At 28.9% G+C, this 13,862-nt stretch overlaps 1 long non-coding RNA gene across 1 annotated transcript in view; it reads right to left on the reverse strand.

Annotated features, from left to right (window-relative positions):
• Positions 1 to 12,492: 12,492 nt before the first annotated feature.
• Positions 12,493 to 13,862, reverse strand: part of LOC139425985 (uncharacterized) — a 49,096-nt gene continuing 47,726 nt past the window's right edge. The window contains exon 2 of the long non-coding RNA XR_011637198.1: positions 12,493 to 13,091. This is a non-coding gene — a long non-coding RNA (uncharacterized lncRNA). The remainder of the gene's footprint in view (positions 13,092 to 13,862) is intronic.

Below are 13,862 nucleotides of genomic sequence, written 5' to 3' on the forward strand. Positions count from 1 at the left end.
TCTTCTTTGATGGAATCAGACCTGTTCCTGAAAGATTTACTAATATTCTGGAGATTTTTTTCAAGTTCTTCGGCCTATTCCTTAGGGAAATTTTGTTTCCTATTTGCTGCTAAAAAATGGCGTCTGATTCAGTCAATGACTTTGATGGAACTAAATGAAAACGTGATAAATTAATGTCCGATATTTACAGGCTCCCGCTAGACGGCGTACTCGAGCGTTGCGATCGCGAATTTTTTTTTGGTTGAGTAGTTTATAAAATATTGGACAAAGAAAAGTATTGATATTTACTTCACTCAATTAGTAAATTTTTTTATAAACACAAATTATGCTTTCACTAGCTCATTATCCGATCAGGAGAAGCAACACTTCTTGTAATTATTATTATTAACAAACTATGATTAAGCTGGGTATTATTAATAACAAATGTACGATGCCAAACATTTACGCATTTTGTATTTAAAAAATAAATAAAATTACTTATGAATTTATACTTGTTCTACCATGAAACTACTTTCAACCAATACTAATTGGAAAAAGTAAGAAATTCATAGTATATACTTCTCTCTCATAATATTTAAATACTTCATTCTTTGCCGGATCGCCATTAGGCATTTGTATGCAATGCCTTGGCAATTTGAGAAATGAGTTCTCTGCCACTCATGTAATTTTCGGCATTGTATACAAAATCTTTAAAATTACAAAATTCTAAGCACCTCAATTAACACCTCAAACGATGTTTTAAAATTTATCAAACGCTGAGAAATGTGATGCTCAGAATTGTTTTCATTTTATCTTCTGTTTCTGTTTAAAAAGAAATTGTGTTCCTTTTAACTTAAATAAAATTTTTTTTTATTTGCTAGATTTTTGAAAATAAAATTTAATGTCCATTATATCACTTTTCAAGCATCACGGAGGATGCATAATATGCGTCCTACGGGACACGTAATAATTTTTTAATAAGCGTCCCGAGGGATGAAAATTGTGCGTTCCATGGGATACGTCATAACTTTTAAGTGTCCTACCTAGGGGATGCATAACTTCTTTTTTTTTCATAAGCGTCTTATAGGAGGTATATTTTTTAAACGTCTCAGGGGACACAATTTACGCATCCCGTGGGACGCATCAAAACTTTTATGCTGAATCACAAAGGTATAAAGGGTTAGAAATATTTTTTATAATAATAAATAAATAATAATATCACGAAAAATTAAGCTGCTAAGTTATTAATAATTCTTTATCAATAGTTATAACTATACAATTACATATTAATAGTTATTGAAAAATCACAAATGTCATACAAAATTTATTTTAATATTTATTTCCAATCATTAAATGAAAAGAATTTTTTTGTCAGATTTTTCGTTTTTTAATCGTGTTAATTCTGTTAGAAATAGTGGGGAAATTTCATGCTGGATATTGTTACTCACTATTGGATTAATATAAACTGATAGTTATCTGCGGCGGCAGGCGTGTTGGCTGGTGGTCCCTCAATTTCTAAATTCCTCATTATTTCACACCAATAAACAGAATTTTCATGATCTACCATCAATTTAAAAACAAATTTAAAAAAATTAACCTTTCTGCAGATATTTGAAATTTTTATATATTTAAAATATTTATCAAATATAAGAATTTTTTTTTTATATGTGAGAAAGTTAAAGAACTATTACGACTGTGTCTTATTTTGTTGTAGTTCATTTACGTCGTACTAGAGCTGTACAATGGGTTATTGGCAACGACCTGGGAAACATTCCTGAAGATGATCCGAAGACATGCCATCACAATTTTGATCCTCTGTAGAGCACCTCTTCTTCGGTAGCCCGACGACGTGTACGTGATGTCGAGAACTTGACGGTAAAACAGTTTAACGAGGACTAATACCGCACACCCTCTGTCTCTTTGCAGACTGATCCAAGTGGTCACCCACCCGCACACTGACCGCAGCCAGTGATGCTTGACTTCGGTGATCTGCTGGGAACCATGTCTTAACGATTAGTCCACTGCTGGACGTGTATTAATTTGATTTAGTCCCCCTCAAAAATTGGACACCTGCGACACTCCTGTTAACAACTGTAAAGTTTCTGTAGTAAAAGTTTATTCATATTTACTTTTTTTTAGTTTGTCAGCTGTGAAGCTAGAGAGACATTTTCCTTGTTCTTTGACTATAAATATAAAGGAAAATGTTAATTCAATATTTTTTTATTATTTATAATTACAAATATTTGCTAATAAAACAAAGTCTTAAGATTTTGATATTAAAACTGATGAACAAAAATTTAATGTGTATCCGAACAATTTTCAAGCTTAAACAATAAAAAGTAGTAAGCAATGTAAAAAGTCGAAATTAAAGTGAGTACTTAAAATGAAAATTTTCTTTGCAATGCAAATTTTCTTTCTTTGATTTCTTTAGTTATCGTATCGATTTCTTTAGTTATTATATGAAAAACTTGCATAAAATTTAGTAAGTCTAGCTTAAGCATTTATGTAGATATGGTCATCTTTATAAAACACTAATTCGGCTTAACATTTTTTTTTCTGCTTTACAGTTAAAAGGATTCAATAAAATCAAGCAAAATTTTTTTAGCAATTTTTAACTAAAAACAAAATTATCATTTTATAGTTCGTAAAAGAAAATTCATTAAAGTAGTTCTTTGATACTGCGCAAGCGTGGAAAACATTTAACCTATATGCATTTCTTTTTTAATTTAACATGTAAAGCTATAAAAATTGGCTGAATAAAAGTTGAAACATAAATTCACTCATCAAGGATTGTCAAAGAAATAACGTTTTGATTAAAAGTAAATCATAACAACAATGTTAAAGTATTTTTAAAAAAAAGTTTCTATAAGTTGTTTAATAAACTTTCCTTTAAAAACTTCTGTATTGAAAGTCTCATTGAAAGTTTTTTGAAAATGGACGACGATCTAAAAAAGTTTGGGAACCTATATGGTATAAAATGATAGGCACTTGCATTTTTGCTTGTATAACACGAAATGATTTTGTTAAACTATAAACAAACCATCTATAACTTCTGATAAATAAATAATAGTTACGGGGTCTTAAAAACTATATTAGCTTCTGGCATATTGGCAAACTATAATTATGTTTGGGCCCCTATAGACCCCTTTCGGATGATATCTTATGTTTCTGTTACAAAATAGAATAAATATGTATCTTATTAGTTTACATGTTAAAATTTAATGAAGGTTATTTTCTAAAATCATATTAAGCGTTACTCTCCGTCATAAACATTCCTCTGACGGAAGGTTTGCCCAAATGTCCTCTATTGAAGTAATTATAGGCTGAGAAGAAAAATAAAAGCTAGTAAAGGCTGCTAATTATAGGCTGAGAAGAAGAATAAAAGCTTCTAAGCTTAATAAGATAGAAACCCTGTTTCTACATTAAAATAAACTTAATGGAAATCGATACGTTTTACTTCCAGATTCCAAAAATAATTAAAGCTTAGGTACGTGTTACTTTTATTCACGATATCAAATAATGACGGAAATAAAATATCATCAATGTTATACATATTTTGGTGCTTTTATCTGAATTCTAACACAAAACGTTCTCTTTTTAGGGATGACAGAAAGTTATTGAAAGAAATAACAAAGCTATCTAAAAAGAATGCAACGTTACAATAGCTTTTTATCGGAAATCAGCAATTTCATAGTTGTATTCTACACATTTATTTCCAATGTATCCTCGTAAGAGCATAAGGGAAATACATTTTTCAAATCAAATTGCATGGTGATTTTACCAACAAAATATCGCAAAAAAAGAAACTCGAGCGGAAAATAATCATATAAATATTGCAAATATCAGTGTAAATAAGATATAAAATGAATAAGCTCTCACTTAATCGCGGTAGTGAAAAAACGTTTATTTGGACTTATTTAAATGCTACAGGAATCTCCGTATTTAAAGATTCTAATGTTACCCAAAGGTTTATTTTTAAATTCATGTTTCCCTCTATAATCCACGTCTCTTTTATTCTGAGTCTATCTTTGCTAATGACAGACTTGTACCATAATCCAAGGAATATTAAAGTCTTCTTAGCTTGCGTCTCCTTCAATATCCTATCTATATCAGTGTGGTACTCTATCTGGGTTAATAAGAGTCGCCTTATTATTCTAATTTCAACAATTCAAGAATTTGAAATAAACGACTCTGAGTGTAGTGGCAGCCATTTTGAAAAAATAATTGTTATTGCAGCTTTGATTACTTATTCTGCTATGCCGACACTTTTTGCGTTTATTTGCGTTCAACTATCTAAAGATGATGTTTTCTGGACTTACGGCTATAGTTTGGATTGTCTACACCCCTATGGAAAATTTCTAATGTTCGTAAATGTGAGTTTATATACTTCTTTGCAGACTGTTTTTCCAGGCTTAGTTACGTGTATTTATTGCACATTGTGTCACCGCCTGAACAAGTTCTTGATTTGCTTATCTCGTAAATTAACTGACATTTCTCTTGAAGAAGTAAATAATTCACATAAAGAATTGGTTAAACACTATTTCTCTGTTTTAAACATAATAGAGCTACACCAGGATACATTTTCTACACCGATATTTATATTGGTTCTGATGAATTTTTTGCACATGTTTGTTTTGATTGCAAGTTTGTTCTCCATTGCTAAAGAACAATATTCTTCAGCTACATTGGGTGAATCGATCACGATTATTTTAACTAGTGTGGTATCAACTGTCGCTATTATTCTCACTGCTGCGAAGATTCCTAAAAGTGTTCAAAGTATCAGACATCATTTCCAAAAAATACTAGAAGAGTTTATCCTAAACTGTCAAGAAAGCGACAAATATTTAGAAATTGCTTTATCTAGAGAAGTTATGGAATTATCAGCTTGCAATATTGTGGTTTTTAGAAAAACCTTTATTCTATCTTTACTCGGTGCATTACTCACTTATAGTTTGTTGATTATTCAAATTAATAAGTAAGTATTTCAACCCAGTCGTCCCATAAAAAAATCTCTTTAGAAAATTTTTCCGGATAATTGGTTTTTCTCATAAATTAGTTATTTTGTTTGAAGAAATGAATAATTCACACAAAGAGTTCGTTAAACACAAATTTTCTATTCTAAACATAGTGGAGCTAAACCAAGAAACATTTAGTAGACCAACTTTACTAGACACTGGAGCTGATGAACTTCTTACATATCTTAGTTTTGATTGCAAGTTTGCTCTCTGTTGCCAAAGAACGACACTCTTTATCTACGCGAATAATAAATAAGTAATTTAACCTATAAAAACAACAAGCACTTTAGGAAAAATACTCAGTTTGTATGTATGTGTGTTGAAATTAAAAAACAAAGATTGTATTTGAGTTATTTGATCTGTAATATCACAGAACAAATAATTTCCAACTATTCAAATTAAAAAAAAATATTCAAAAAATTGTAACACGAATTCTTTGGGCTAGTTTTGGACACTCTAGTTACATGTGGTGAAATTAGAAAACTAAGATTTGAACTACGAGGTCTGTTTTGTTGTGTACACTATTGGGAGATGCGTGCGTCGCTACAAGTGCTTGTGCCGTATCCCGAAATTCTTTGGGAACAATTGTGTTCAGTTGCAGCTGTGTAGGTAAACTGTATGGTCAGTTTTGCGTCTTTAAAATGCTCCAATTTAATAAATCGTCCGCAACGCACGAGATACTGTCTGTGATGCTTTTTTAGTCCACAAAAAAAAGTCTGCTGCATACACTCACTGGCAGATTTGTGAAGTAGCGAAATTCCTTGCTATGCTGACTGGGAATTTCGCTACTCTATGACATTGACTCTCTCCACAGCTCAGTCCCGGGCATTATTGGACTCTTTTGGCTGGGAAGTTTTGAACCACCCTTTAATAAAGTCCAGACCTTGCGCTAAGTGATTTTCATCTTTTCCGATGTTTCAAACATCATTTTGGTGACAACCAATACAACGATGACGAAGACGTAAAAACGGTAGTGTTCTCTTGGTTATGGGAGCAGACGGCAAGTTACTGTGGAAAGGCTATTCTAAATCTAGTTGTGAGGTATGATAAATGTTTAACTTGGTAACTATTTTGAAAAAAAAAGAAGAAAAAAACATATGTAGAATCAAAAAAATAAATTTGCTTCATGAAAATTTTCTTTCGTTTGGTTTTTATTTTCAAACGACCCTTACCTTAAAAACAACACTCGTAGTTGCTCTGTAATATCACAGAACAAATGATTTCCAAATTTACATTTAATAGATAAATAAAAATAGAAAACAAGATGAATTAACAACATTTTTATTTAAATTAAGGGGGGGGGGGAAACATACTGGAAACGTATTAAATGCTGTGTTTAATTTCTTACATTCTGGTAAGATATGACGCTTCAAAATAAGTGTTGGGCTCTTTTGTAATAATTTTTGTATGACCCTTCAAAATAAGTGTTATGCTCTTCTGTAAGTGCTCTTTTCATCAATAATTTGAAAGAGAAAAATAATAAATAAATTGAAAATTTAGCATATAAAATTTTGAGAGAGTTTATTATTTCAAATTTTGTTATTAAAAAATAAAATTAATTATGTAGCTCCGTTATGTAGCTGCTTCTCATTCAGCATATTTTTTCTTCTTAGGCGTCGATAAAAAAAAAAGATAATTTTGTTTATAAAATATGTATTTATTATAATTTTATGTAAGCATATTTTAATATGTTCAACTCATCGAAGTGAATGATTACCTGGATTTGAAAAATAATCAATTGTAAAATAACAAAATTGTAAAGCAACAAATAAATAAATAAGCTGAAGGTTGACACAATAAATGAGAAGTAAATTTGGTTGTTATTGTTTGGTTGGTCATATTATATAACAGTTCGCATTGGAAACAGTTTTTATCATTTGTCAGTTTTCGTACTTTTAAAAATTTCCATATAAATATAAAGATTTATATCTAGTAGCATCTCATCTATCTTTCCCGAATTTTTTATTTATTCATATTTTTTGGAAACTTTTGACATCAAGTCTTGAGCAAGTTCATAAAATAAAAATTTTGCAAGCTCTCTTTCTAAAAAAGGAAAAATAAATAAATAAAAGATTCGTAAAAAAGCGCTTAAAATTGCAATAACTTTCGAACAAACAATCATTGAATGCAATTTTTTTTATTCTATCGCGATCTCTGCACATTTTTCTATTGAAAGGTGAAGAACGAGATTTCTAAGGTGAAGAACGAAAATGACATTGGTATCATTTTCTATTTCTTAATAAAGAGAGGCATTTTAATTCTTAATTTAAATTAAATATGTTTATAAAGGATATAAAAAAAAATGCAAGTAATTATTATAAAAATCTTTGATATCATGTTACGTTATATAGATGTCACCACCATCTCAACTTTTTACGGATGCTAGGCCACCCTGATTGAATGCAACAATTTTTTTTAATTTTCTCATCGATATTAATGTTTATAAAATTTCTGATATAATTTTAATACAAAAACCTAAGTTTTTATGCTAAATGTAAATAAACGAAAATGTTAACATAATTATTTTATTCCTGACAACTAGGTATGATGATTAATTATACTCATTTCTCTGCATTCAAACCAGTTCTGAAAACTCTCAGGAGATGGCGCCATTTTTCTATAGAATTGCTATTTCATAATTTTTATTTATTATTATTAAAAAGAAATCTGAAAATTTTAAAATAAATCAAACGATAACTAAAGTTTTTTTTTTTCCAGATAGATGCCTATAAATTTTTGTTTCTTACGTTTTTAGAAATCTTCTTGTTTTATCACGCTCAACTAAATAAATATAAACAGAAGGAAAAAGAATTACATGTAAGTTTCTGACGCCGTAAGTCATGTTCTTACGGCGTCATCTGTTGAACCATTTTCCTACTATTAAAATGTATGACAGAACTGCTTCGAAAAAAGTAAAAAGTGGGGTGCTCGTTTCTGGAGAGAATCGTTCTCTCCTTGAAATCTTGAAAGCTTTCTGATATTTTCCATTAACAGTATCAAACATTTAAAGTTAAAATAAAAGAATCTGTTTTCCTGCTTAAATATTTTTCTCTGAAAAGAAATACTTTTTTTTTGTAAAGTTTTCTATTTTAAAATAATGGATCGTGTATATTCCTTTTTATGAAATGCACCTATTAAACATATTTCTTAAATTTTTTATTCACTTAAAAATTGATCTATGAAATTTAACTAGTCGAGGATAAACATTTGCCACGAATTTGGGGCACACATATTGCATATATACTCTCTACTAACAATATTATGTCTTGGCCACGAGAATAGCAGTAAGGTTCGTATTAAAGTTTAGAAAGGAATACATTATTTTTACTTTAGAAAATAAATGAATAAATAATTCCAAAAGATAGTATTTTCATATCTTTTTATTTCTTGTTCGTAAAAAAAAAAATTAACTAATTTGACAGGGAAAAAAAAAGCATAATGTACAACTCGTGACTGCATTAAATATGTTAGTAATCATTAAGATATCTGGTCGATATTTTAATGATATCTGACAGATATTGAGATAGTTAGTTTATGTCATTTAGAAATTAATTGGATGCATGGATACTTTGTGTGTTACTTGTTACTTAGGATCTGAAGAACCAATGACTCAAGGGGAAGAATACTGATTATATTAGTCAAGACCGTTAAGACATTTGAAAAAAAAATATCGCAACATAAAAAACGAAATTTTAAATTTGATTTTATTATTAGCTTAAAAAAAGCATTAATAATGCATAGCTTAAAAATGCAATAATGCAAATTACTTCGTTTTTTCTAAAAACCATTTAAGTATAAGTTAAATTTATTTAAATGAATATTGTAAAAAGTCTTTTTTTGAATATTAAAATATTTAAGTGACGTATTAATGATAAAAATTAAAAATAACCTGTTTTTAGTGAACAAATAATTTTTTTTTTTTTATTTCCAGATTTTAGAGATATAATCTAAATAAAAATCGAAAGTAAGTAACTGCAACTAAGTAGATATTTTTCGCTTCCAAACACAATAAAAAAGATTTTTTTGTTACTACAGTCGAAGCCTGTCATATTGAACTGTTCAGCAGTAAGTCCGCTATAAACAATGGTTCACTATATCCAATTTCTTCGAGAAATTATTTTTTTAAGAATGATAAAAATACGCTAGATATAAACAGTTTGTTAATAAATTATTAACTGTTTAAATAGAAAGTAAATATTAAAAAGAAAAATATTTAACTAATTTTACATTCTATGGGAGAAATTAGTGATTTTCGATTGACTACGCTTTGATTTTAAGCAGAGATCACCGATTTTCGTATCAAAAATTTGTAAAGAATCCAATGTTTTCTGAAGATTAATTTCTGCAAGGAAAAAAATATCAATATATTTCATTCCGATTTCACATCTGAGATAAAAAAAAATACCTAAGTTTTTTCTACTTCAACTTAGAAGGAGGTGGTAAGAATAGAGATGTACTGCTAAAAAACTTGTCCATTCTAGTTTATAAGCGAAGTGCGAAATCAAGACACATTTTTTGACACCAAGTAAAGAAATGTCGTCATTTGAAACTTCAACTCCTGCAAAACTTAAGTTAAAGAAATGAAAAAACAAATTGATGAAATGACCCTATAATTAATTAATATTGGTCTTGAAAGACTTTCAATAGGGGACCACAATTAATTTCTATCTAGCTCCCTTACAGAATTTTAATGTTAGGTAAATATTGGATGGTCTAGATTTTTTTAGATTAGTTCTAGAATGACTTTTAACAATGGATCACTATTCATTTCTATCTAGGCCCCTCATAGATCTACAATATTGGGGTGTCTATATTTTTTAATCTTGGTCCTAGATAGAAATGAATCTTGTTCCAATATTGAAAGCCGTTCTAGGATCAATATTGAAAAAATCTAGACATGTGGATGTTCTTATAACCCATATTTAGCCAATTTTGAGCTCAACTGGAGCCAAGGTGAAATTGTTGCTAGGGTAGAGTTCAGTATATATGAACTACCACTATAAGCGTAGCGATTAACGTAAGTTAAATGGAAGTCAGGTCCTGATTATCGCCTAGGCCCAATAGGCATGAGCCAAGGGCCCACAATTTTTGAGGGGCCTCAAAAAGTATTAAAAAGTCTAACGAAAGGTGGGCTAGCTTTGTGTTGGTTTAAGTATTAAATGAAAAACTGTTACAACAAACAGTATTAAATAAAAATCGGTGACTTTTAGCAAAAATCACTGATTTCAATTGTTTGTGGCCACCAAACTATATTCATAACATTGCTTTGTTGTTTTATATTTTGCTTTCATTTATAGATGCGTAAACTTTATCTTAGAAAAATAATCTTCAATTGTCTGCTTTCAAAATTTCTTAGAATGTTAGTCTTGAATCATGCAGTTCAATAGATTCTTTTTCATTGTTAGGACTACTTTTCAGTAATTTAATTTCAAAATATCTTGTAAGGGGCCCGGAAAATTTGGTGGNAAGAGAGAAAAAAAAAACAATTAAAAACAATAAAAAATTTGTTCGGAAAAACAGTACTTGAAAGCGAAGTACTACTTGAAATGAGAATTGAAAAAGAAAGTAGAATGAAAAAGTATTCGAAATTAACAGTACGGATAAAATCATTACACGGGAAGAACAGTAAAGGAGGAAAAAAATGTAGGTGGCATAAAGAATATTAGAGCATAGTAGAATGTTAACTTTTTAAATAACGTTGCGAATCTTTCAGAAGTTTTCGAATTATTTCAAAAGGCATAAGAGGGGGAAAAAAACACCATGTAAAATATCCCTGGAAAAAGTGTTTGAAAAATATTACCTGAAAAAGTAGTACTGCTTGAAAGAAGAATTCAAAAAGAAAGTAAAATGAAACAGTATTCGGAAAAAAAAGTACGGATAAAATCAGTAGGTACTTGGTAAAAACAATAAAGGAAAGAACAAAAGGCTTTCTTTGAAATTAAATACTAATATTTTAAACTATAATTGAAATTTGAAATGCATACATTAAAAAAAATGTGATTAAAATTGGTTTCTTTTATGTATTGTAAGTAATAATTTTAATAATTATCTTTGTTTTCCAATATTTTCTTTAATTTCTTCTTTTTAATTGATGCATATGACCAAATACCTGATAAAAAACTTTAAAAAAAGGTACTTAAGAGAAAAGGAAAAAACATTTTATTTTTAATTAAACAGTTAATCTGATCTGAACATGATGTTTTAGGTGAAAATCTCAAATTACTTCTATGGAGTTATGTTTAGATCGATCTGCTTGTACTAAGCATGAAGTTTCTTTAAGAAAAATTCCACTATTTCCAAAATAAATAAATAAAATTAAACTAAGACAGAAGTTAGCATTTTTTAAAATTAAAGTAGATATTATTTAAAACCTAAAGCCCAGGATTTTCAAGCACTAAATTTTTACATTTAAAATATTAGTTATTTTAAAATATGAGTAATTTTAATTAAAAAAATGCTTCATTTCAGTTACTATTTTACAATAGCGCATTGTTTTATCCCTTTATTTTTTTTTTTAGTGTTAATTAGGTTTTTAATAGATAAAACAGAGTTACTAATACACTGCTTTACGTATTTGTTCTTAATCAGGGTTAGGATTTTTTTGTACTGTCCTCTTTCGCTTGTTAATACTTCTTTCTCTAGGTATTGAACTTACTAAACTATTATGTACTTTTTATCGAGTACTATTGTTTTAACATTTTTAATGCAAGAAAAAGAAAATCAGAATGTATACAATCGATATAAAAAAAATATAATATTTTTATTATAAATTAATGTATCGCGGAATATATCACTAATCGCTTTTTGTAAACACTGAGTGGGAAATACGGCAAAATAAACAAAGTTCGTCGTAAGTTGAATAAATATTTTGATTTCAGCAGCGACCGCAATATCAGCATTTAAAAACTATTTATTCTATAAACAAATTTCACTTTATATGTCCTTAAAACTTATCTTCATTGGCTTAATAGACAAATAAAATACTCAGATTTCACGGATGAAACTGAAAGTAAATATTATCTGAAATATCAGATAGGAATTTACATTGGTTGCAAAAGATGACAGAAAACTAGCATCTTTCAACGCGTTTTTATCATTTCGTGTTATAGACTGACAAAAATGCGAAATTGATGGTCAATAAAGAGATAAGAAAAAATGCGTCATACAAAATTTTTTTCTTCTTCAATAAAGTTTTAATGAATAAACAATAAATAGTTTTATGATGAGGTACAGATGAGGTAGGATGAGGAAATTAACACTAAATTTTCAAAGACTTCCAGATATAGTACGATGAAATAAATGTATTTGGGTGATTCTCCAAAAATGTAAAATTTTCAAATCACAAATTCTTACAAACTAAAACTGCTTTAAAAAAAACTAAAAGAGAAAAATAAAGGGAACTCACCAAGGAGAGTGACACTTTTGCGTACCAGAAAAATAAGTTTTTTAAATTTAATTATCAAAGGATTGCTACTAAACTCTAAAGGAAAATGCACGCTTATGAAAGCTCTTTTATTAGAATCATCCCATTATTATACATTATAATATCTGCTAGTAGCCTATGGTGACCCACTTGGGCACCTCTCAAAATTACCTTGAGCAACATTTAAAATTTAATGGTAACCAAGAATGCACAGAACAACTGCATTTAAATATTCTAATTCTTCAATCCCTTCTCCAATTTTAACACCTTAATTAGTTTTAAACAATATATTAACTAAATTTTTTCTCCGTCTACGCAAAAGTACTGAGGTTTCAATTTTAACTATTTTCAAGAGTTGTCAGAGTTCCTTTTGTATTAAAGATTAATAATATAAAATTTGTCCGGCAGCCATTAAATCAATCACACATCCTAAGTATGAGTTCAGGACTTCTCAGTATCAGCAGAAGTATTAAAATTATTTTCATCTCTGTTGTGAGATTAGATAGAAAGCTCATCCCAATGTTCCATTACGTGTTTTACTACTTCCTCACGTACCTCTGGATCCTAACTGTAGTAATGAAATGGCTAGAAAAAGGCAGGATACATCACCATTGATTGGTATGACAATATGCGGCATCATAGCAACGCTTATGCTTAAAATTTCTTTAGTCATTCTAGAAAAGGATCAAAAATAAATCTAAATAAATACTAAACACATAACTAATTATTCAACAACACTATTTGAATTATTATTTCAGACAACCTAACAAAATGAATTTAAATAAATACTTAACGTATAATATTATAGATAGTGCTGCTAGGAGAGTGACAAAAATACATGCGTTTATGGTGCCACGCTAGACATATAGAGTATTTTTTTAAAAAAAATGTTTTTCTTCAAAGCTATGTTAAGAACATCAGATTAATCAGATCTTTAAGGCATTTAATCAATCCAACAGAAAAGTGAGGGGGAAAAAATCAGTGTTGCTGGAGCTAGAGTGAAAATTCTCTGTTTCATCCTGAAATAATAGGATTCCCTGGACTAGGATAGTGACATTAAAACCTTGGAACAAGCTTTCAGCTGATGAATAAATAAATAAACGGATTCAAAAAATATTATTTTACACCTTCAATTATTTATAGCTTACTAATACTTCTTTAATTATGAAAATTTTAGCGTAAGAATTTTAAACAAGGAAATACATGAGAAAAATTGCATCTTAAAAGTATAAAAAATAATAACTTGTAATATTTCTTACTTGGACACGATATCGTTAAGTTTTTGGAGAATCACCCTTTTACTATAAAGTTACATTACATTTGCCTTTAAATTAGAAAAAAGTGAAAGCATTAAAAAAAAAACATTTTGGTTAAGTTAATAAATGTTGTATTATTATTATAGAATCAGTAACCGAAAAATAAATCTGGGTAGAACCGTTCGCGGA

Source organism: Parasteatoda tepidariorum, chromosome 1, assembly GCF_043381705.1.
Source record: "Parasteatoda tepidariorum isolate YZ-2023 chromosome 1, CAS_Ptep_4.0, whole genome shotgun sequence".
Lineage (NCBI taxonomy): Eukaryota > Metazoa > Arthropoda > Arachnida > Araneae > Theridiidae > Parasteatoda > Parasteatoda tepidariorum.